The sequence below is a fragment of the Monodelphis domestica genome, chromosome 1 (genome assembly GCF_027887165.1).
Source record: "Monodelphis domestica isolate mMonDom1 chromosome 1, mMonDom1.pri, whole genome shotgun sequence".
In the NCBI taxonomy this organism is placed as follows: Eukaryota; Metazoa; Chordata; class Mammalia; order Didelphimorphia; family Didelphidae; genus Monodelphis; species Monodelphis domestica.
In genome coordinates, this window is record NC_077227.1 from 691,970,725 (window position 1) to 691,995,754 (window position 25,030).

The following is a 25,030-nucleotide window of genomic DNA, read 5'->3' on the forward strand; positions in this document are numbered from 1 at the left end:
ATGTTTCTAGATGGTAAGGAAAGAGAAAGAAGATGAGGAAAGATTGAATATTACAGAGATGGGCAAAGGATTAACAGAAAAAGCTCCCAGAGGAGATGGAAGGTGAATTGGATGAAATCACCAATGCAGACATGTCTTGGCAAGGAGAAGGTTTGCCTCTTTATCAGTGACTGGAGCAAATAAGAGAATGGAGGATAATGATGAAAGATTTTGTACTATGGAGGGGAAGACAGATGGCTATTTATGACTAATGGCCTCTATTTTCTCTGTAAAGCACAAGTTTGGGTCCTCTAATAAGAATTACATTTGAAGGCTTGATATAGAAGGTAGGAAAAGAAAGATTTTAAATAGCCACAGTGGGGAGTGTGATAGCTAATCAGAAAATTATAAATGGATTGCTATGTAGTAACGAGGGCCCAGTTGACATTACAAAACATATTTAGGAGGAATCCAGTTAACAGAGCTGTATAATTTTATTCTCAAGCATTCAACATTTCATGGCTAGTATTAGATAAAATGGAAAGTAGGGATAACTCAAGGTTGGCATTTGAGTTGATGTGCTTAGTTAATGGCTTATCAACTAGTTGAAGTTTTGACCTTTCCCGTAGTGTTTAGAAGTCCAGTCCTCCTCCTCCCCTGTGCCCCAAAATGTGGTTGTTCTTATTTGTACGTAGGATGTATGTGGGGAAGGGGGTGTGGGGTTTTTTGGATGTGTGTGTACTTCTACTTACCACTAGCTTGTTATACAACTTCTGGGCAAGTGACTAACTTTTTCTAGTTCAGTTTCCCCATATGTAAAATAAGAAAATTTTTTTTCTAATAGGTCCTGAATAAGGGTTCTCAGGGTTCTTCCCTAGGGGTCCTGGAATACATTAATTTTTAAAAATATTTTGATAACTGTATTTCAATATAATTGACTCCCTTTCTAATTTCATGTATTTTAGTTTATAGATTTAAAAACATTCTAAGAAGGGTTTCCTAGGCTTTACTAGACTTCTCCCAGAAGGGTCCTTGACATAAAAATAAGGTTAATAACACCTGAATTTAATAAGTTCTAACAGCCTTTCATTTTTGATATTCTACTTCCTAAGGTTCTATCTGATCGTTTTTTTCTTTTCTTTTTTTTTTAAACATACGTTCTATCTGAAAATCAATTCTATGTATTGGTTCCCAGGCAGACTATTGGTAAGGGCTAGGCATTGAGAAGTAAGTGAGTCACACAGCTACAAAGTATCTGAGACCAAATTTGAATCCATTACCTCCTGTATCTAGGCTTGGCTCTTTATCCTGTCACCTGGTCCTATACAATTTTCATATTCCCTGTACTTCCAGATCATTGATGCTGACTCATAAAGAACACCAAAATGAAATAAAATGTGCTTCCTACTATATCTTATGTGATTACTGAGACAATTTTTAAATTTCATTTGAAGAATTCACATTGATATTGATCTTTATAATTTTCAAAATATAAAGTATTATTGAGATATATAAAACATATTTCAAAATATAAGGTATATGTATTAAAAAACTTTCTTTACAATTCTTTGAAGTACATTGGTTGCTTGGGTTAAAAAATCATCTTCTTAAATATACAATTGTTGCTTTACAGCTAATTTTCAATTCATATGGAGAAGAGTTGGTGATTTTAATGGAATGCGAGTTAAAACAAGGGTCAGGAAAACAGCTTCTAACCATTCTCAATACCCATCAAAGTATTGCTTGTTCATACATTTGTTTTCAATGATATTTCCTTATATATAGCCATCAGGTAGACACTATTATTCCACTTCTCTATTTTTATGTTATTGCACCATTTCATATAGACTTTCTGGATTATTTGAATTCTTATATTTGTTGGCCTTAATTGCATTATAATAATCGATTATACTCATGTATCTATTTGGAGCCATATTATTGAATATTCATGGTTTTTTGGCTATTATTGTTATTGTTTTCACTAAAACTTTCAGTTTTTATACTCAACAAAGAGATTATGCAGTTAAAGGACGCCATTGTCTGGTACCTTTTACTGTTTGTTGACACATTTTCCTCCAAAGAGATTCTACAGATTTACAATTTCACCAGCAATGGGAATAACTTATTTTTCCACAACTATGCCAAAGTTCAGCCTCTTTGATTTTCACTGTTTTTTTCCAATTTCATGGTTCTTCACACTTATTTTAATTTGCATCTCTTTGATAATGAGGTTGATGAATTTTTCAAGTGAGTATAAACAATTTGTGTTTCCTCTTTTGAAAATGGTCTATTCATATCTGATGACAATTTCCATAAATTACACATAAAGAAACTATCATATTGATATTTCATGCTTTTAATACATCAAGAGTACCTGTTTCACCATCCAGTTGGACATCTTGTATTCTTCCCACTCAGAAACTTAAATGGTTTCATTGTGAATTTAATGGCTCTTTCACTTGTTTGCTAGTTACATGCAACTTTGATTTAAGATTACACTTTTGCATGAATTATAGCCATATATAGGAACATTAGTAGAATACCAGTGTTAAAGAGATCTGTTTTGCAGGAGAGAACAAATAAGGATTATTGTAAGAATTAGACTTTCCCAAGTAGAATCTAATCAATTTATTTTATACTATCCAATTTATTACCCAACTAAAATGTCTGCCCATGGCTACACCATTGAAATGCATATCATCATCTAAGAAATATTCATTTGTATCCTCTTTGTCTTTCATATGTAGATGCCTAAATTGATTACTCTCAAATAATTATCGATTTCACTCAAGAGTTTTAAGGAATAGAAAATCCTACTGTGACATTATTGACTTTTAAAAAATGAATCAGTAAGGAAAAAAAATTTCCTTGAGCATTTTTCTCAAGCTAGGTATAGCTCTCAATTTCTAATTTTATTCATGATTGTAATAGAACTGACTAAGGAGATAATTTTGTTTAGTGACCTCTGGAGATTAATATCAAAATGAAGTATAAAATAAGGTATTATATACTTAGCGAATGTTTGTGGGATGTCATTCCTAGAGGCTCCATATAAGAAAGATTCTGTCAAAACAAAGTTCTCCTATTCACAGATAAAATAGAATTATTATTTTTAGACTTGAGGTAGTAAAATATCATGATTAGGAAAAGTTGGTTAATACAGACTATTGATTTCATCAGTATATAGAACACCTAATGTGAAAAATCCTTCCACCATAATACGAAATTTCTCACTGTTGCAAAGCCCAACTCTTCTCTAATGTGTTCTTAAGGAATTCAACAAGGTACTAAGAGGTTAAGTGATCACGCAGCTATTATTAATCATTGGTAATATTTGAATTAAAGTCTTTTCCATTCCTAGACCAGCTCCGTAACTACTACAATACACTATTTCTCAATAGAGTAAATGTCTGATTTAATTCTTGAGAATTTTTCATTATTTTGTGGTTTCACTTGTAAGTCAGAAAAATCCAGGCTTGGTTTCTCACATGAAATGATGAAAAGGATATTGGAACATAAAATATTAAAGATTCAAGGGACCCTTGAGATCACTTCGTTTGTCATTCTTATCTTGCAGGGAGAAAAACTGAGGCTAATAGAGGGAAGTGATGATCCATATCCCAGAGCTAGATAATATCCAACCTAATCCAAGAACCCAGGTTTCCTTACACCTAATAGACTCTGTTTTCTACTATGTTGTTTTTGTTTATTTGTTTTCCAGTCATGTCCAACTCTTAGTGACCCCCATTTGGGGTAAGTTTTGTTTTTGTTGTTTTTTTGTTTTCTTGGTAGAGTAAAGTGGTTTGCCATTTCCTTCTCCAGCTCGTTTTATGGAAAAGAAAACTGAGGCAAACAGGGTAAAGTGGCTCACCTAGGGTCACCCAGCCAGTAAGTGTCTGAGGGCAAATTTAAACTCAAATCTTCTTAACTTTAGTCCCAGTGCACTATACATTGCACCACCTAGTTATCCTTCTGCTATGCCATGATATATGCCAATTAATGTACCATATGATGAAAGTCTTTGAAAACACAAAGCCCTACCCATATATATGAATATAATTATTAATGATAACTGATTGTATCTTACTTTAAAGCTTAACAATAACTTTACATCTGATTGCTTTAAAACCGTCCTGCAAGTTTTCTTTCTATTATTGATGAGGAAACTGAGGCTAACAAGGCATATGTCAATGTTCACAAAGTCAGCAAGTTTTAAAGGGAATCTGAACCTAGATTTTTATGACTTCAAGATCAGCAATGAATCTAATCAATGAAATGATTTTCGCTAACTGACAAAATAATAGAATGCAATCAAATGGTTTTTAAGGAAAACCATTTTTTTTCAGGTTGGAAGTTAACCATTGGTCACAGAGGAATCCATGATTTCTTTCCTCCAACTTTCAAAGAATAAGTAAACAACAGAATTTCCAAGGCATGATAAACATTCATTTACATAACTCCACTTAATTTCATTCAGGTTTAGCTGAAGGGTAGCAGCTGCTTAAGACTATTTATAGACATTTTTTGCCTTTGTTTCTATGCATTTACTTTGATTGAAAAAGTTTTTCCTTTTCTTTTCAGTTGAATATTACACATAGGCATAGCAAACTCATCAAAAAAGTATGTGTTTATTAAGTTCTTCTAGAGGTAGAACAAATTAAAATGGTGATGTGGAAAGGACCCTAGTCTTGGAATTAATCAACATGGGTGCAAATTCTGCCTTTATCATTTATTATCTAAATGCTGTAGGTTGTCACCAATTCTCTTTACTTCTTCAATTTCTTCAATCACAAAATCAATAAGTGGGGTTCAATGAAAACTAATACCCACCAACTCTCTAACCTGAGGTCCATTTCTTGGCTAGTGGAAGTAGTGGATCAATTCAGACTGAATTTAGGGTCCACAAAAGCCAGTCTCTAGTTCTTAGAAGAGACATAGTTTGGAGAATACAATGAGGAAGACCTTGGTTCTATCTCAAAGTCATCTTAGATTGTCCCCTCATCTTTTCCTTCACATTCAATTAGTTATCCATTCCTGTCAGTTCTATTTTTTCAAAATATCTCATATATCTGTCCCCCTTTCTTCACTCCCACAACACCTCCATAGTTCTATGCCTCATAACCTCTCACTTGGTCTTATTTAATAATCTTCCATTTAGTCTTTCCAAGTCATCCTCATCCCCAGTCATCCTCCATAAACAACTGAAATATTGATATCTATTACACAAATATGGACATTTTAGTAATCATCAATGTATTTCTGTTGCTTCAAGCATAAAAGGCAAAATCCTCAGGCCATTTTTTTAAAAGCATGACCTCCCTCTTTTCTTTTTTGGCTTCATTTCATATGACTGCTTTTCACTATTCTGGCATGCTGGTAGGTAAATGTTTAACAATCAGATCTCTTGGGAGGAAAATTCATGATAAGTTTTAGAGAGATCTGTATTATTAACTTTTCTCCATCACTTTTCTTAGATCTATACAATCAACAAAACAATAAATCAAGATCTGATTTATGGTATTCACTGATTTTCAAAGTGTTGACACTCACTCTAGGTCTATAAATTTAACAATCAGCTCTTCCCTAGCTGGCTCCATTACATGCCTGGTTCCAGTCCAATTATCTTGCAAGTTGTTCCCAAAATACCCATTCAATGGTATTTAATCATCCATCTCTTTTCCTTTGTTTTAAATCTCTCTCATCCTTAAAATGAAGGTATTCCTTCTTTAATCTCTTAAAATCACTGGCTCCCTTCAAAGTACAGCTCCCATACCACCATAAGATAAGAACATAAACCCCCTCTTTATGGTTTTTTTAAACACTTACCTTTTGCCTTAGAATTGATATTAAGTATTGGTTACAATGCAGAAGAATAGAAAGAGCTAGTGATTATTCAGATTCTGCTTAATCCAGGCAGAATTTAATTAGTTCTCAATTAGGAAGGCTGGTGGTGAGTAACCATGTGACCTCCTCCAAGATGAAAGCTAGTCTCTTAGGAAACTAGGAAAGGAGTCAGCTTTTCACTCACCCAACAAAGTAGTCCAGGAGTCAGAGTCTAAGTTGAAGCCAAGCTCTAAGTCCACAATCCAAGCCCCAGTCTCCAGTAAAACTCCCTTGAAGACTCTCCCCAGTCAGAAGAATATCTCCAGAAGACAATCTCTTCCGACTATCTTATTGAAGACCATCTGCTCTGAGGGAATTCAGGGCATGCTTTTATGGGGACCCTTCTTAGAGGCCTGCCCCTCTTTGTAAGGGCTAATAACAATTTCTAAATTGTCTAGCACCACAGGGCAGTCTGTCTAATCAACCTTCTCAACTTCTGAAGTTTAAGTTCTCATCAAAAGCATTCAAAGCTAAGGGTGTGAATTTTCTATGTACCTTGCTAGCTTCTCAATTCTTGCTAAGTAGGGTGTTCAAGCTTTTGTTGATTTAATTCAAAAGTAGACAAAGGAAAGTTAATCCTGTCTTCACAATCTAAGGAGGTACTAAGTAAGGGTGCTTAAGTTATTATTAACCAAAGTGTTAACTCAAAATAGACAAAACATATAAAGGATTCCCTTTTATAAATGTAAACTCAAAGGGATCAAAGAATTCCCTTTTACACTAGGCAATTAGTGTTAAATGACTTTTTTTCAGAATCACACAGCTAGAAAGTGACTAAATCAAATTTGAACCCAGGACCTTCCAACTTCAGAATAGTCTCTCTATCTACTGGTCCACCTAAATTCCCTATAACCCCCTTTTTAATGCCCCCATGTATTAACTCTCTCTTTCTCTTTGCAATTACAGCATATTGTTTTGTATGGGCTTTGTTCTAGCTTGATCAAATATAAGGTACATTCCTCCAGTTGTACATAAACTCACTAAATGCAAGAACTGTTTTGTCCCTGTATCACCACCATCTAATGAAATAATTTCCATATAGTAGGTACAAAATAAATATCAAATAGAGTAAACATTCCAGTTTATATGAGGTAGATATAATATTTTTTTCTGAAAGTATAGTTAATCATGTTACAATTATCCTACTAAATTCAGTCAACATCTTAACTTAACCAAATACTCTTCTCCCAAAGAAGATTTAATTAGATAATTATATTTGTTTACTTTTCTCCAAATGAACCATCTAATACAATGTCCTTTTTCCCCTTAGCATAAAAACAACAGTGAGAGTGGACTATATTCTTTGGATTCCTCTGGACAGAACCCTTAGAAATGTGTGAAAAAGAAACCTCTGTTTGAAGTTATTGTTCTATGTTTCGGGGGAAAGAAGTGAAAAGGAATATGAGGGGATTGTACCAGTCCACAGACACATGTGTCTCAACATTACCATTGTTCATCTCCAGCAACATCATCATCAGCTAAAACAATACTACTTCAATAAGAGAAGAGAGCCTAGAGTCAACCATAGTCAGGGGACATTGTATAGAAGGTGAGTCAGGAATGATAAAGGTCAACAACAGATAGCTAAATATTGCTCAGTTTTTAAAATGTAACTGAAACTGGCTTATCTTTATATGGAGCCTATGAAATAGAGAAGATCCATGACTGGAAACAAAAGGCCCTTTAGGGTAGGGTAGCACCCTAATTTATTGGAACAATATATCAAAAAGTAGCTAACTATGTGTGTTGTTTGCAGACACTGTGTTGATAATTTTAGATCTGATCATTGCCATTGTAAATTCTAGAAAACAAGAGTCAAAAATATGGCCAATATCAGTTATGTAGTGATATGTTATAAATTGTGTAACACATCACCTGATTACAAAAATTGAGCTGAATATCTAGCTGAATCAACTTAGTAGCCAGATCTATACCCTGGACATTTTTTATCTTTCATAAACTAATAGACAACTAATCTCGTAGCAAACACATGGTCCACAAAATGTCCTTAAAAAGACAGTAAATAAACTATCTGCTTAATGGAATATAAAGTCTGAGAGGTAATAAGTCCCATATTATTCATAGCAAGAAATGTGATGAATGAAATAATAATTTAGAGTCTGTAGAGCCAGAGCATTATTTCAAGCAAAATTGTTACCCACAATTCCATGAACTTTATATCAATCTAGGCAACATGATTGAGAAAAACAGATGGATAGAATGTCAGTCCTGCAGTGAGGAAGACCTGAGTTCAAATCCAGCCTCAGATTTTTATTTTATTATTGCTCAGGCATACACAGCCTCACTAGCTGTGTATGCCTGAGCAAGTCACTTCATCCTATTTATCTCAGTTTCTTCTTCTGTCAAACAAGCTAGAGAAGGAAATGACAAACCACTCTAGCACCTCTACCAAAAATCTTCCAAATGGGGTCATGAAGAGTCAGACATTCTGAAATAACTAAACAAGAGCATTATTAATCTATATGAGTTTACGAATGATATTTAAAGATGTCATGATATTAAATAACCATCATTTGTAAACTATGTGATTGGAAAGGTTTCAAATATAGAGATGCAGAAGGAATCAAAACCAACCGAGGACAACATTTTGGTAGTAGGAATATATACTCAGAGTCATGAACTGGGCAAGTAGTTTTCTTTGAAAAGTATGGAAACTTTTTTAAAGACTCAATTGACTCAGATATTTAAAGACTGACATGATGTATCTTCCTTGGGCTTTAGATACAAAAGTCAGGTCACAAATAGTCTCCTGGTCTTTGACCAACAGACCTGTAGCATGACTAATACAGGAAATCTCTGCTTCACTGAATCAAGGCAATACTCTTTTACTGCTGGAAATGCCTTTTCCTTTCTATGGCTAAGTAAATTTCCATTTGTAAACTGTTATATGGACTATCCATGTTTCATTTCATTCTAATTTATAACTCACAACCAGTATGATCTAAAACAAAGTTGAAATAAACAATATCCTGTTATCTTGTTGCCATTAGAATTACTGCAAATATGGTTGGACAGCATAAAGAAAGGTTGGTTTTCATCGTGATACTTTTGTTGTTGCCTTGTATGGTGTAGCCTTCTAAATCTTTCTCTTCCTATTGTTTTAGTGGACTACCCTACTTAGATCCACACTGGCAGGTCTCATTTGATCTACCAATAATGTTATGAAGTAGGTTTTATTATTGTTCAGTCATTTTCAGACATGTCTGTCTCTTCGCGAGCTCTTTAGAGATTTTCTTGGCAAAGATGATAGAGGGGTCTTCCTTTTCCTGCTCCAGCTCATTTTTCTGATCTGGAAACTGAGGCAAACAAAGTTAAGTGCCTTCTCTGGGGCTATAAAGTTAGTAAGTGTGTGAGGCTGGATTTAAACACAGGTCTTCCTAACTCCAGGACTGACTTTCTATCCATTGTGCCACCAAGCTGCCCATAGGTTTTATTATATCTATATTTAATATTTGAAAGCAAGTCATAGGCAGGTGAAGTGGCTAATTGAGGGTCATAAATCGAACATGTTTATTGCATGAGATTTGAGATTTCATGTCAAAAATTCTAACTACAGCAGCACTTGAATAAAATGTATAGAAAACATGCCTGCTCAGTTTCTATCTCTAAGGGGAGATAGACAAGGGATCATAGGAATTATGAGGCCTAAATTGGAAGAAATCTTTGAGACCAAGAAGTCTGATACCCTTCATTTACAGATGACGGGTTTGAATCTCAGAAAAAATTATGTAACTTGCTCAAATTCACACAGGTAGTAGGCAAAGTAGTTATGCCAATCTTTGAAGCTAGATTCTTTGATTCCTTATCTTTTGTCTTTGAGGGAGTAGAGGATGGCACAGTGGGCCAGTAGCAGAGAGAGAAGTTAAGGAGAGAAGAATGAGGGGAGAAAAAAATAAGAACAATGAAGCAGAATGAATCACATTTCAACCAATTGGTTCAACAGGTATTGCCATTATGTTTCCGATATCCTGTATCTGCATCTTAATTATTTTACCCTTACTGAGTCTGTCCTTTCTCTGGGATTCTATAGAATTAAAATAAAATCAAGCAGACTGACCATCAAGTCTGTCTAATACTATAAACTCCCAAGTCATTCCATTTATGTTAGTTCTATTTCTTTGTCTCTAAGCTACACAGTATTGGGTAGAGAAATAGCCCTGAGTACCTTATTATTGACTGGTAGTCCTAGAAAGAACATAGAATTAATCTTGTCTAACTCTTTCATTTAACAGAAAAGGAGATTGAGGTATATGGAGGGAAAGTGAAAAGTAGATATGGGTTGATTTTTAGTCCTAATAATTCTCCAAGAGTTTTCTCTAGTGGTATTAGACACACAGAGATGAAAATCTGACAGCTCAAAAGGAATGTCAAAAAAACAATTTAAAAGATTGTTGTAAAAAATCCAGGATGATTATATATAAACTGTATTCTGCTCCCCAGACTTTGGCCACATCATTTCAAAGAGGAAGAGGGAGGAAGAGAAGTTATAGAAACCAAAAGCATCAGCAAGCTTGAAAGGTCCTACCTAGTAGCCCAAAGAGTATATGATCAATGCCATATAGGGACATGATTCTTTATAATGAATCATATAATGATAGTTTTTCAAGGACCGTTACAATATAGAATGATTGAACATAGAACATAAAATGTTCTATAGCTAAGCAAATAATTTACTAGATTTGGAGCCATGAAGAATTGAGTTAAAGTTCTGCCTCAGACATTTGTTAGCTATATGACCTGGGCAAATCATTAAACCTCTCTCTACCTCAGTTTCCTCATCTATATAATGGACATAATAGCATCCCCCACCCAGGATTGTTGATCATATGTGATAATATTTGTAAAGTGCTTAGCATGGTGCTTGGCACATAGTAAGTGCTTATATAAATGTTGATGATGATGCTGGTGATAGTGGTAATGGTGGTGATTATGATAAAATGAAAGAATTATTTGTAAAGTACTCAGTAAATCTTAAAGAATTCTACAAAGGCTAGCTATTTTGATAACAAATGGAAGGGGATTGGTGGTCAACCCAGGATAGATATTTAATAGATGGTTGTTGATTTCTTAAATTGAATACCCTCCCATTTTTCAGATGATAAAATTAAACCCTAAAGAGTAGATATGACTGGCCCAAAATCATATAGTAACACAGAGCTGTTTGTTTCCAGTCCAGTGGCAAATCAGAGACTTTGCTAGGGGAGGAAGGAATGATACAGTATCTCATTTTTTAAAAACTTTTTACCTTCCATCTGTATTGTTTCTAAGGCAGAAGAATGGAAAGGGCTGGTCAATAGGAGTTTAGTGACTTGTACAGGGTCCCATGGCAAGGAAGTGGCTGAGGACAGAATTGAAACCAGGATCTCCCATTTCTAGGCCTGGTTCTATCCATTTAGCCACCTGGCCATCCCTTTGTGCTGTCTTATTTTGAAGATAAAGCTACAACCCTTCCAACCAAGCTATCTTCATTTTCTCTGAGCGCAGCGTCCCGTTCTCTGCTCTCTCAACACCTCACTATATGACAGGATCATTTTTGCCAACATTTTCGAACAAAACTCAACATGACTCCAACTCCCTCCCTCCAAAAGCAGCCGCAGTCAAAACCTTTATATTTTGGTGCCTCTGTGACAAGTGTTACTCCTCTTTTCCATAGATCAAACCAGCCCCTGACAGATACAGCTGATGATATTTTTACTCACAGATGAAATCTTACCTCCATGTGTATATTTGACTTGAAGAAATTCACATTTCTAGCAAGAGATATAGGCTTAAAAAAAAATCCAAGCAAAGATTTTGGAAAGCACCAATACATTCAGCTAATTATAGAACATGCAGCACTCCAAGTTCCATGAGAATAGGTACTACTTGGACAATATTTTATTCTATAGAAAGAAAAAGTAGATGGCTGTCAATGGTCAACCCCTAAGATTCTTTAACTCCCCTAAACTTACTTGAGTCCCTCAAACCATGAACATTTCTTTCCAAGACAATAAACAATGCCAACAGAAAATGGAAAGTATAATAACAACAAAATTAAATATAGTATAATTATGGCATGAAAAAGAGATGAAAAATACATCTCTCCTCATTTTTTATAGAGGAAGGGGACTATAGGCATGAAAAATTACAGTCAAATTTAATAGGTGTATTCTTTAGTTTTATAAAACTACTATCCCTCCTCTCTATTTTGTGAGTTACTGAAAAATAATTTTCACTAAACTGGAATGAGGAGGGATTTGGAAATTAAGGTATTATAAAATTTTGTCAACATATCAACTCAACCTTAAAAACTTTAAATAAATGAAAAGATCTACTTTTAACTACTGTAGCCATTCTGTTCACAACATTTAGAATGGTTAATCCTAGTAGGGGACTTACACAAATACAGGATTTTTGTTTGTTTGTTTGTTGCTCCTAGTGCTTAAAAGACTCTATAGATATGTCTATTTATTCATCATAATCAATAGAATAAAAAGAAAGAAGAAAGCTATATATTTAGGTGTGACTTATAAACTTGGTCTTATGTACCTTGAGATCTCTCTCTGTGTCTAATTTCTTCCCCATAAAATAAGAGTGTTGGTGTATATGCTCTCAATGTCCCTTCCAAGTCCAATACTCCAATGAAGAGTTATCCCAACACGGATGTTATCTCAGGGGAGGAGAAATATGCCATTTTACTGGTGGTTTCTAAATGGAGTCTCAATGACCACATGTTAGATAGAGTGCTTTAGGTGAAAATTCCTGTGTTTATACACCTATTGTGGGATGATCTCTGAGTCTCTTTCAACTCTAAGATTCTGTGATTTGGTATAATTCTACGACCTAACATTCTGTATTCTAAAATCACTTGTTATTTTGATTGCCTATGTTCTGTGATTCTAAAGATCCAATATTGCTTCAGAGACACTCAGAAGTCCCCTAAGACTAGAGAATGTCAGTGCCAGTGCGAGGCAGTAGAAATGGCATCTAGTCAGTTGCTTCATTTTACAGATGAGCCTTGGATCTCATCTTCACCTCCTTATTTCACAATGAGCAGGTGGGATAAGGGAGCCAGTAGCCTAGGGAGAAAAGTAGACAGAGCCAGTGGCTTCCCTCTAGCAATTGGAGGCCTCATTAGAGCTGTTAAGTCACTGAAGAATGAGACAACAGCATCTTCTTCAAGGAAAAGTCCTATTTCTCATAGAGGATCTGGGATCCAGGAAGCAGCCTGAGGCCAGACTCCCATTAATCTGAACTCACTGCCCCCAAGGAACATGCTTAATTTATGACTCTGAAGTTAGCCACCATCCCAGATATATTTCCTTGATGATTAAACATTAAACACACAAGTATTTCAAAGCATCCAGAATAGCTCAGAACTAATGAAGGACTAATTGCTGTGCTCTATGTATTCAAATACTGATGTTACCAAAAAAATAAAAAAACCCTCACATTCTTATGTCAACTGTTGCATCAATTAATTGCAAATTTTCCAACAGTTAGCTGTAGTGTGATTAAAGCATATGAAAATAATCTTGTAATTAGCTTTCATTTTGAGACAAATAGACAATTAAAGCAAAGAAGTAAGTGTGAAAATTCAGTTGGTCTGCTTTTGGGGGAGGCTTGTAAAAATAATTACTGCATCATTCGATATTATTTCCTTGGCTATTTACTAGTTCTTACACTGTTTCTTTCCTTGTTGACACGATCAATATGAAAGCACTACTATAAACAGAAAGCTCTACATGGTTGTAAAATATTATTTATTACTATTATTATTATTATCATTCTTTCTCCACTCAAGTCTTCTTCTTGCTTTGTTATTTGATAGGGCTACTAAATTGGTAGATTAGAAAATGCTGTAATTATAACAAAAATTGATTTTAGCAAAGGGTTTGAGAAGATATTTCATGTTATAGAGAAGATGGAATGATATGGATTAATCAAGAATTAGGATTTAGATTTGATTGGATGGCCAGATTCAAAGAGCAATAATTAATGGTTCAATGTCAACATGGCAAGTATTCCAGTGGCATGCCCCCAGGCATCTGAGTTTGGCCCTGTGTTCTTCAATGTTTTTATCAATGACTTGAATAAAGGCAGAGATGGCAGGCTCATCAAATTTGCAGATGACACAAAGCTGAGAGGGATAGCTAACACAATGGATTACAGAATCAAGAACCAAAATGATTTTGATGGGCTACAGCTTTGGGCTGAATCTAATTAGATGAAATAAAGAGTTCATTAGATATAAAAGCTTATGCTTTTGTTCAAAATTTAACTTCCTAAGTACAAAATGGGAGCTCTATGTTTAGAAAGCAGTTTGCCTGGAAAAAGATCTAGGAGTTTTGAGTGCCTAAAAGCACAATATAAGTCAATAGTGTTATGTGATCATCCCCCCCCCCAAAAAAATATATATACTAACATAGCCTTGGGCCAAATTAATGGTGATATAAATTCTAGGCATAAAGAAGTGTTAACCTCTCTGTACTCTGCCTTTGTCAACCTCATTTAGAGTATTGTGGTCAATACAATGTGCCCTTGATATTTTGTGATTCCATTCATATATATATATATATATATATATGTATAAATGCATATATATAATCACAGGTAATTTACCTGATATATAAACCCACTCAGGCATACAAAATTCTATATTTTAAATCAGAAAGTTCTTTCAAAACTGCAATATAATTTACAGTCAATTTCAAAAACAAATTTGCTCTAATGAAAAATGTTCAGTGTGAAAGCAATGCTTTTAGAAGAGTTATATTTCCCTAATGGACAACATGCAGAAGGAAACATCAAAATATGTACAAATTCTGAGAACACAGCACACGTACAGAACTTAAATATCACCATTTGTTTTCCAATGAAATTAGCTAGACATTACCCAGTGTAATAAAATTTCCTTGATTATTTTTCAACATGGCACCAACTTTGTAATGCTTTGGTCCTCCCCGCTGCCATGCACCTGATTATACTGGCTGCCACATTTCACAAAAGAACATCTGCTCTGTCTTCATGTAGAACCTACAGATCCACAAACTTGTTAGGCACAAAAATGTGTATTCATGACTCTGTCATCCCATCTCCAACCAGGTCTCCAAACATCGAAGCAATCCTGTGAACATGGCCTTCCAGCTGAACAGCTCAGTATGTAACTCATGAAACAGTTTCACAATTCCTATCTCATTGTTATGGGACTCATATAATAGTCAGAGCAAATGTTAGGATCTCTCGAAATAAGAAAGAACATTGCAGTCATTAAGTGTTGTATAGAATCGTAGACCTGGAAAAGACCTTCAAATACAGTCAGTCTTGGGAGAGGCCATAAAACTGGGCATTCAGATATAGAAAAAAGAATTGAAGAGTTGGAAGAGAGATTTAAAAAGTTTTACTCTTATATATTACAAATGAGGGGACCAAAACTTCCTAATTTAAGAGGGTTTTCTGGAGATGAATCTTCATGAAGAAGACATTAATCAATCAAGGTTATATAACTAGGGAATGACCAAGGCTGAACTAAGTTTGAATACAACTTCAGCCAAGGCCAGTAGACTTCATACCACAGCCCATTGTCTCCCTTTAACTGCTAACTCTCCCTGACCACTTGGATCACAATCAAGAGTCAACTTCCTGCTAACCTAGAGAGAAGGAAGAGTTTATTCAATAACATAACTCAAGAATTACCAAGGACAATGATCTTGTGAATTTTTAGTTGAAGTCATGTTTAACTTAACAAAGTATAGTAGAAAATGGGTCATGAGTATGGAAGATATTGGTAAAATGAAGGTGCTAGCACTCCCAATAATGGAATTTTGTATTCCAATGTCCATTTCACCCTTCCAGTGCTGTCTTCTATACTTAAAATGGAGACAAGTAGATGATACAGTAGATAAAGTCCTGGGTCTAGAGTCAGGAAGATATCTTCTTGTGTTCAAATCTGACCTCAGACATGAATTATCTGTGTGCCCCTGGGTAAGTCACTTCACTATGTTTGCCTCAGTTTCCTCATCTGTAAATGAGCTGGAGAAGGAAATGGCAAACCATTCCAGTATCTTTGCAGAGAAAACCTTGAACTCAGTTATGACTGAAACAACTGAACAACGATAACAGCAAAGCATTATAACATTCTATACAGTGAGTTCACTTCCAGTTCTAATACCCCATGACTCAAATCAATATGTACTTTCTGATTCTCCTAAAATTCTAAGCAGAATAAACCCAATGGGTATTAATACTCAATTAGTCATCCATCAAGAAGCATTTATTAAGTATGTACAATGTTGTTTTAAAAGTATAAATACAAAGAGCAATAAGACAAAGAGCCTTCCTCTATGGAATTTATAACCGAGTAAGAAGAGATATAAAAACATTATAATGCCAAGAAAAATTTGGAAATGAATGAGGACAAATCAAATTTCATGGAGCATCAAAGGATGAAGAGAACACTTCTTCCTTTAGTAGAGGGGGAGAGAGTATCATGGAAAACTTCCTAATGAGGCAGGTAGTAAAGCAAGGTGGGCTTTAATGAATGGGTAGAATTTAGACCAGTAGATGCACATAGGAAAAAGGACTTGAAATCCAAATCTAAGCAGAGGTTATAGCCTGAACAAAGGCTCAAAAGCAAAAGAAAAATGAATGTGTCTGGGGGATGAAAATACATCTGCTCTGATTAGAGCATGGAGTATATTAAGGGAAGTAATGGGAAATATTTTGGAAGTAAAATCAACATTCCTAAAGATGTGACCACTTATCAATGATAAATGGGAGGGTGAAGGAAAAGTCTAAATTAACTGTAGGATTTTGAACTACAAACACTGAAAAGATGGAAAGTATATGTTATTGTAAGAAATGGGGAGCCAAGAGGAAGGCCAAGTTTAGGATGATTATGAACGTAATTTTCTAATTCTTGGCACACTTTCCTCAGATTTATGTATATTCACTTCATTATTGTGCATCTCTTTTAATCCAATATAAGGCTTGAAAATTCAACTTCACTTTTTATCTTCAAATGCCAAGAGAGAAGAAGAGAATTACATATAAATGAAGCCAAATAATGAAATAAGTCCACTGGAATATAAACATCTTAGTTGGCCCTGAATTTTAGATCAAACATTAAGACACTGTTTTATTAAAAATTGGATTTGTCTCTCCCCAGAAAGCCATCTTCCTGCATCCAGAAACAGCATATTGGATTGATGGATTTTTGTCAAGAGATAACAAGTTCCAGTTTTCTAATAAGCATTTGTCTCTATGGCATTCAATTCAGGAAGACAAGCTAATGTTCAGCTCTCCTCAGCAGTGATCTGTTTGATTCTTCCTGACTTTGAAGGAGTGTCTTAACCCAGTCTCATGTCACCCCAGGGGTCACTACTATAGACCTTTTGCTGACACCAGTCAGAAGGATCTTCTTGCAATCTAGTTTATTTTAATGTGTGAGTTATAGATCAGCAAGGACCAATAAGCTTTGCATGCTCTAGTACTTCCAAAAGTGGAAAGATGGTGTGGACACTCTATTTACCAGTATTGACCCCTAACCTCTCAATCCCCCCACACACACATATATCCATCTCATCAGACAGATTTAATGAATACCCTACCTCAGTAAATACCTAAATGAATCTATGCCCTTATAAATGTGATTTTTTCCCTTCCAATGATGTAGATCTCAGCCCATTCTGATCTCTGCCCATCCTGGATGCACCTTGTCTATGCTGTCCTATAAGTTCAGCCCAGAGTGTTGACCAAATATGGTAGCATGCCTGTCTTACTTTCTTCTGATATTATACAGTTACTTCTTATTAAGTCATTTTTTTTCTGTCATGTCTGACTCGTTGTGACCCTATTCAGCATTTTCTGGACAAAGACATTGGAGCGGCTTGCCATCTCTTTCTCCAGCACAATTTTCAAATGAATAACTGAGGCAATAGGATCAAGTGACTTGCTCAGAGTCACACAACTAATAAGTGTACAAGGCTGGATTTGAACTTAGGAAGATGAGTTCCTCCTAATTTCAAATCTATATTTCTATCCACTGGATCACCTAACTGCCAAGTTCAGATGCCAGTGGGACATAAATACTGTTCACTTGTTATTTCTTATGTGACTAGCCCTTCTTTTTTCCATGGATATATTTCCTTTTCATACAAACTCAGTTGACAGTCTTTATGGATTAGCATGGTCAAAACAATATAGTCTTTGGGGATGAGCTTTCCGGTGCTAAGAAAGTCTGGATCTCTGACAACAGACACACATTTAACCACTGGTCCTGAACTGAAAATATTTCTAGTTTAGTAGGAATGCCAGGCCTTTTCTTCACTGGAAAAGCTTTGAGGCCACTGGGAAGTTGGAAGCTGATGATGGAAGAAAAATCTAAAAGTACTCCTATGGGAAACAGGAAGAGTTGGGACTCTGAGATGGGATGGAATCAATCATGTACTGTCTTCCATTCAGGCACTGTAAACAATGCAGCCCTAGAGCTCAGCACCTGAGAAAACAAAGTTAATTCACCTGACAGCTATCATCCTTGTGTCTTGGCCTTTGTCATCACAATAAAACAAATGCAGCCAGCAGCTACCCTTATAAGTTTAACCTCCTTGAGATTGACAGAGTAGAGAAAAGGTCAATGTCAATCGAGGAATGTCTGAATTAGAATTCTTATGTAATAAAATAAAAGAGTAAACACACCCCATTTATGTCATAGTATATGACTAACCAATGCAAATCAGGATAGATGGCTAAGTAGAGGTTCTTGGAATTATCTAAAGGATTAAATAAGAGAAATGCAAAATGAATTGATTTAAAAAAAACATTGATTAAGCCTGGGGATACACATAGAGAAATTAAATAATTCTTGCTCTCAAGAAGTTCTCCTTTTATTGGAAGAAAGGGAATATGCAGGGGTTTCAGCTGCAATGTAGATGGAAAGGTCCTACAGACAGTCCTTACAGTGTAGCAGAAAAGCAAATTGTAATATAGTTTTTGCAGTCATATCTATTCATGAAACCTTCTCTGCTTCTGATATTGAAAATTTTGCAAAGGATTTTGATAGTAAAACTTTGTTTTCTTCCAGATTTTCAGTAGCTGTGGATGCTGAAGGGATGGGGGGAACATGTAGTGCCTGTAGAGTAATCTGTAGGCTGTGGCAATTCATCAATGAACATTTATTAAGTACCTACTACGTGCCAGGCACAGTGCTAAGTGGGAGGGAGACAAAAACAGTCAAAAGATAGTCCTTACCCTCAAGGACCTTAAATCCAGTGGAGGAAGCAAATATATACAAAGTAAGCTAAATGAATAATAGCAAATATTTAACAGGGGGAAAGGCACTAGAAATAAGAGGGATTGGGAAAGGCTTTTTGTAGAACATGAGATTTGACTTGAGACTTAATGGGAGCCAGAGAGGTCAGGATATATCAGAAAGCTTGGGTGACATATTGGATGGGGCTGAGGGTGAAAAATAGGGAGAAGTGAAGAATGAATACTGTATTGTGAGCTTGAGGCACTGGGAGGATGCGATATCCTCTGTAGTAATAGAGGTTGTTGCCTTGTACTTTGGTTGCCAAAAACAGGCTAAAATCAGGGCCAGGGATCTGGATGATGTTCATTTCCCCCAAACTCTTGGGTTTGCCTGCCCATCAGTGGCGGTCGGTACAGTTGGGAGCATGGATTTCAGGCTCCTTCTCCACAGGAGCCATTCTCCTCAATGATGGATGCCAGGGTCAAGCGGAAAAAGAAATCTTTAGTATAAGGGCATTGATATTCCTGGAATTTGGAAGTTCGGGGAGCATGGGTGGTCTCTACCAGTCTCTGAGGGGAGGTGGTGGTGGAGGTGTTTTGACACATCTGGCACATGCCACTTCCTTTCTCTCCCTCAGGGTGCCTGGCTACTTTAGCTTGGGGGACTGGTATCCAACTCATTGGTAGTAGTTGATTGAAAACTCTTGAGGGTGTAAGAAATTGTGGGCCCCCCTTCATAGGGGTTATGCTCTTGGATGTTGGTTTCTAGACCAGGCTGGAAGTAGGGCTAGTGACCTAGAAGTCATTGCCACTCCTGTGACTCTAGAGTTATTAGTGGAAGTTGGAATCAATAGTTGGTGGATGGTGATAGTGGTGTAAAGCCTCTATGAAAGTTGTTCCACTTGATGGTAGCTTCAAGGGCTGGGTAATGTGGGTTTTAAAATGTTGGGGGGGGGGAACTGCATCCCCCAGGGTGCCCCAGGGGCCCCTCCCTACTACTTCCTTCTTGGATGCACCAATCCCGTGCTGGGGGAAGGACCACATCCCCTACTTCCTGGTCTTGAATTCCACTAATCCCGTGCTAGGAAGGGGGCCACGCCCCCTACTTCCAGACGCAGGATTGGTCTATATGAGGACCAATCCCCTGCCTAGGAGGGAATTTGAGGGATGCAGTTCCCCTGGCCACAACACTTTAAAACTCACATTTCGAAGCAGGACCAGCAATAGAAGAGACACTGCTATTCCCAGGTCTCTTGGGATTCATATCCATCAGTGGCAGATATTTGGTGTGGGTGATGGCATCGGTAGCACTCAGCTCTGCAAGTTGCCCCTTCGTTGATAGCTTCAAAGGACCAAGCTCGAAAGCATGCTGGTGGTAAGGGGACTCTACTCTTCAAGGGGCTCTTTAAATAATGTGCTAATTGTTCATATGATGACAATAGCTTGTACTTATTCAGTTATTTATGATTTCCAAATTGCTTTCCTCTCAATACATTCCTGAGAATTAAGCACAGATATGCACACCCATTTTACAGATGAAGAAACAATAGCTAAGTTTAGTTTAAATGATTTGACTATGTTGCATGGTATTTATGCTGTAATTTGTATTCTGAATTGAAGGTCTATATTCCTTTTGCTATACTGTATTTAGTGCCAAGAATAAAGGTTAAGCATGAGACAACAAGATAACACAATGGATAGAGCACTGAACCTGGAATCACTTCTAAATTCAAACCTTGACCCAAATCCTTAGCTGTGTGACTCTAGGCAAGTCACTTGACCTCAGTCAATCTCATATTCCTAACCTTTAAAATGGGAATAATAACAGTGTCTGGCTCTCATGGTTGTTGTGAGGGTAAAATAAGATACTACTTGTAAAGCACTATATGAATGCAAAGACAGCTAGATAGCACTGTGGATAATAAAACATGATGTACATCTTCATGAGTTCAAATCTGACCTCAGACACTTACTAGCCATGTGACCCTGTTGGACTCAGCTTCCTCATTTGGAAAATGAACTGGAGAAAGGATTGACAAACCACTTTAGTGCCTTTATGACTGAAATGATTGAACAATAACAAATAATGAAGGCTTCCTATTATCTTTATTCTTAATATTCCGCCTTACTTCTCATTTAGATTCTTTTCATTTTCTTAGTTTGCTCTTTCTTCAAAAATAGTGCCCAGGTCAACTTTGACCTTGACCACATAAGAATCATCAAGACGTAAAGAAATTGGATTCTTCATGAAGATTTACTGCAGACAAATGATTGTCATTCTCCATTGCTGAGGCTCCCCACTTCTCTAGAATCAGGATTTGAGTAGATCTGGCAAAAATCTTAACAAGAAATTCAGAAGTGAATAGGATTTAGATTTGAAGAGACACATCAAAGGTCATTAGCCACAAAGATCCTTTTAGGTCACCTATTGATTGACTTAGAAAATCACACATGAACTTTATTGGAGTCCTATTATTTTTTAAATTAATTTTTATTAAATATATCTCTGCTCTTGTTAACCCAAGCCCCTCATTTCAAGATGAGCAAATTAAACTCAGGTAAGAGAAAACAATTTCCTTAAAGTCAGACAAGTAGCTGAGTGAGAGGATTTGAACTCGTAGCTCTAGATCTGTTCCCAATACTTTTTGCCTCCGTCATGGAGATTAGAGAAAGGAGAGACTTGAGAATGGAAACTTTTATAATATAAAATGTGTAAGATTGGAGAGACTTTAGAGTATAGAACATTACCACTGGAGGGGAACTTAGAACACAAAATGTTAGTAAATAGAGCAGGAGAGCTAGAATAGACTTTAGAACCTAGTAGGATATGTGGAAACATAATAGAATACAACTTGAAGTATTCTCAGAAATCCTCTAATACAAATCTCATTTTATAGAGAAAAAAACTGAGGCTTAGATAGAAATAATTTATCTTCTCAAGGTCAAGCAACAAATGTTTGGCCAGGCCTAGGAGCTCTCTCTTAGCACTAATCCATCCATTTTCCAGGGCAGAATGGCCTTCTTTCCCTGGATCAAAGAAGAATAGAGATGTCATATGTATAATCACAACACAAATATATACAACTGGAAGAAGAAATTAAAATTTGGAAGAAATAGCTCAAGAGAGGGTTACCCATGTTAGTCTCCTTGGTCAATCACATAGACTCTAGTTAGTCTTTCTAAAGCAAAACTGCTTCCCTCCGCCAGCTTTGGTCTCACTGACATCTTCAGGTTTTAAAAGACGTTACGATTGTTCCAGTTGTTGGATCTCTCACAGTTCAGTGTGGCTGGTAGAGAAGGACCCTCAGAGAATGCTGTGACCATCTGAACCCATCTCTTTTACATTTGAGCTGAAATATAGACTCCATTCCCTCCTCTTTTTCTGGCCCCAGAATGTTTCCAAGGTAACCCAAAGTATAAGGAGACCAAGTTTATGAAGATGCTCTAAGAAGCTTGACAAACACATGTCGGAGGATTTGCCCAAGGGCAAGGATCTTTAGCAAACACCTTTCCATACTTGAACGTAGGACAATATTCACACATACACACAATCCCCAACAATCTGCCATCTTGTGATCGAGAGAGGAAATATAGAGAAAAATGGCCATGGAGAAAAGAAGACCTAGGTTCAACTCTCAACTTTGAATTATTTAACTGTGGGACCAAGATCAAGTCATCGAATCTCACAGTGTTCCAGGAAAATTGCTGTATTAGTGAAAGGAATTTCTATGCCAAAAGTTTCCCATTATTTTGAAATCTCAGGTTAGAACTAAATATTTCAAACAAGGAAAAACAAATGACAGCTTCGGATGGCAAAGAAAGGAGATGCAAAGGAGAAGGAAAAACATATAAAGGAAATATATATGGGGTATTACTGATAACCTCCATAGGATGATGAAGAAAGAGAGGGAAGTTGTACAACCAGAGAAGTAAATAGAGACTTGGGCTCAAATCACCATTCAACCATAATAGAAAGAAGGAAGTATCTGGAGTGAGAAAAGAATCCTCAGAACCCACATTTTGGAAGAGCAGACATTCTCACAGATCACAGTTCATTCTCAAATGCTATGAGTAAACCTGATGTTGGGGGAATAGACAGAGATTAATACTCCTGAGCCCCAACCAGTGTGCTTCCTATTTAAATAAATCAACTACTATGATATTATTAACTATTAAACATGAAAAATTTATTAACAAAAGAAAAAATAAAAGTAATCCTAACATTCCACCAATAAATCTGGGTATCTCTCCACAAAGCGTATAGTATGAGTGAGACTCAGCACAAACTTACAAAAACTATATATACATATAAGTAGGGAAAGGTAATTTAGTAGGGAAATGTGCCTGGAAATACTTATAAGTACTAACTGCAGACTTGGTATCTAGCAAACAGACTTCAACATATGTCAGCTACTATAATTGCTTCTCTTCTGGGCTTCTCACTCTATTGCTAGATGAAGCAGTTTCTTTAATACTCTCAGGCCACTCAAGCAGGGTTAAGCTCTTTGGGTAAAGAAAAGATTTTTAAGCCCAGAATCTTCAGAGATTCCCTTGTTGGCTTCCTTGACTAGGTATAGTGAAAAACAATTCCCTTAAGCCTGGGGAAATGACAATCTATACAGTTCTATCCTCTGAGCTTTGAGAGACTCCATTTTCTCAAGCCATAGAGGGCAATAAAAGACAATAGAGTCAAGTTTACTTGAGTTTTAGGTAGTAACAGAGAGAGGGGTCAGCTGTGTGTTGCAGTGGATAGAGTACCACACCTACAGAAAGAAAGGCCCATCTTCCTGAGTTCAACTTTGGTCTCAGTCTCTTACTAGCTGTGTGACCCTGGACAAGTCACTTTACCCTATTTGCCTTAGTTTCCTCTTCTGTCAAATTATCTGGAGAATAAAATGGCAAACCACTCTAGTATCTTTGTCAAGAAAACTTCTAATGGGGTCATGCAGAGTCAGACAAGACTAAAACTACTGAACAAAAACAATGGATAGAAAGAAAGGCAATCTATCCTTTCCTTCTTCTCTGTTCAACAAAATATACCTTTTTTTTCCCCTCAATCAACTCCCAGTCAGTTGTCCCCCATTTATATCAATTTCCTGCATCAAATGCAGAGAAGCTGTGTCTCTACTCAGTTGCTTCCAACCAGGGTCAGCTTCTGTCTATGGTTTAGAGCCATTGATTTCTATACTATCTTCTTTCTTCTGATGTTTCTCTAGACAGCCTTTTTTGTCAGCTTCTACCTTCCAATTCCCTGGCTTCTGGTTTTTCTGTCACCATTACGTGAAAGTAGAGGCTCTTAGGTTAAAAAATCCATATTTCGTTCTAAATGACACCAATTAATAAAGTTTTTTAATTCAATTTTCCATCAATTAACTTAAAAATCCTTTTAAAAGTCATATGTAAACTACTTTTTGGGAAACAATGCACTTCAGCTATTTTTCTTTGTATTTATCACACAATTGGCATTTTTCTGCCCCCTTTCAGAGAGAATTTTTCTCTTTTCCTGCAGATTGGATCTTTCTTTGCAAACCGTAGTGTTAAATAAAAAATAGCTAACATTATAAAATATATAATATTTATATATAATATAAAATATAATGTATAATATAAATGTATAAAATATAATAAATAATTATGAAATAGTATTATTATTATATATTATCAAGTTAGCTACTATATATTAGCTTATGTGCCAGGCACTGTGCTAAATACTTTATAATTATTACCTCATTTGACTTGCCCAACAAGGTTATAATAATAGCTAGGTGTTACTATTATTCTCATTTTACAGATAAGGAAGTGACTTGCCCTGAGACACCCATCCACTAAGTATCTGAATATAAACTCAGATTTTCCTGACTCTCACCTAGTATTCTATCCACTGTACCATTTAGCTGCCTATAAAGATCTGGCTAGGGGG

The 25,030-nt window shown here is 36.1% G+C and overlaps 1 long non-coding RNA gene across 1 annotated transcript in view; it reads left to right on the forward strand.

Annotated features, from left to right (window-relative positions):
* LOC107650573 (uncharacterized) overlaps positions 1–24,620 on the forward strand; it is a 56,575-nt gene extending 31,955 nt beyond the window's left edge. Inside the window, exon 3 of the long non-coding RNA XR_008912328.1 lies at positions 7,133–24,620. This is a non-coding gene — a long non-coding RNA (uncharacterized LOC107650573). The remainder of the gene's footprint in view (positions 1–7,132) is intronic.
* The last annotated feature ends 410 nt before the right edge of the window (positions 24,621–25,030 follow it).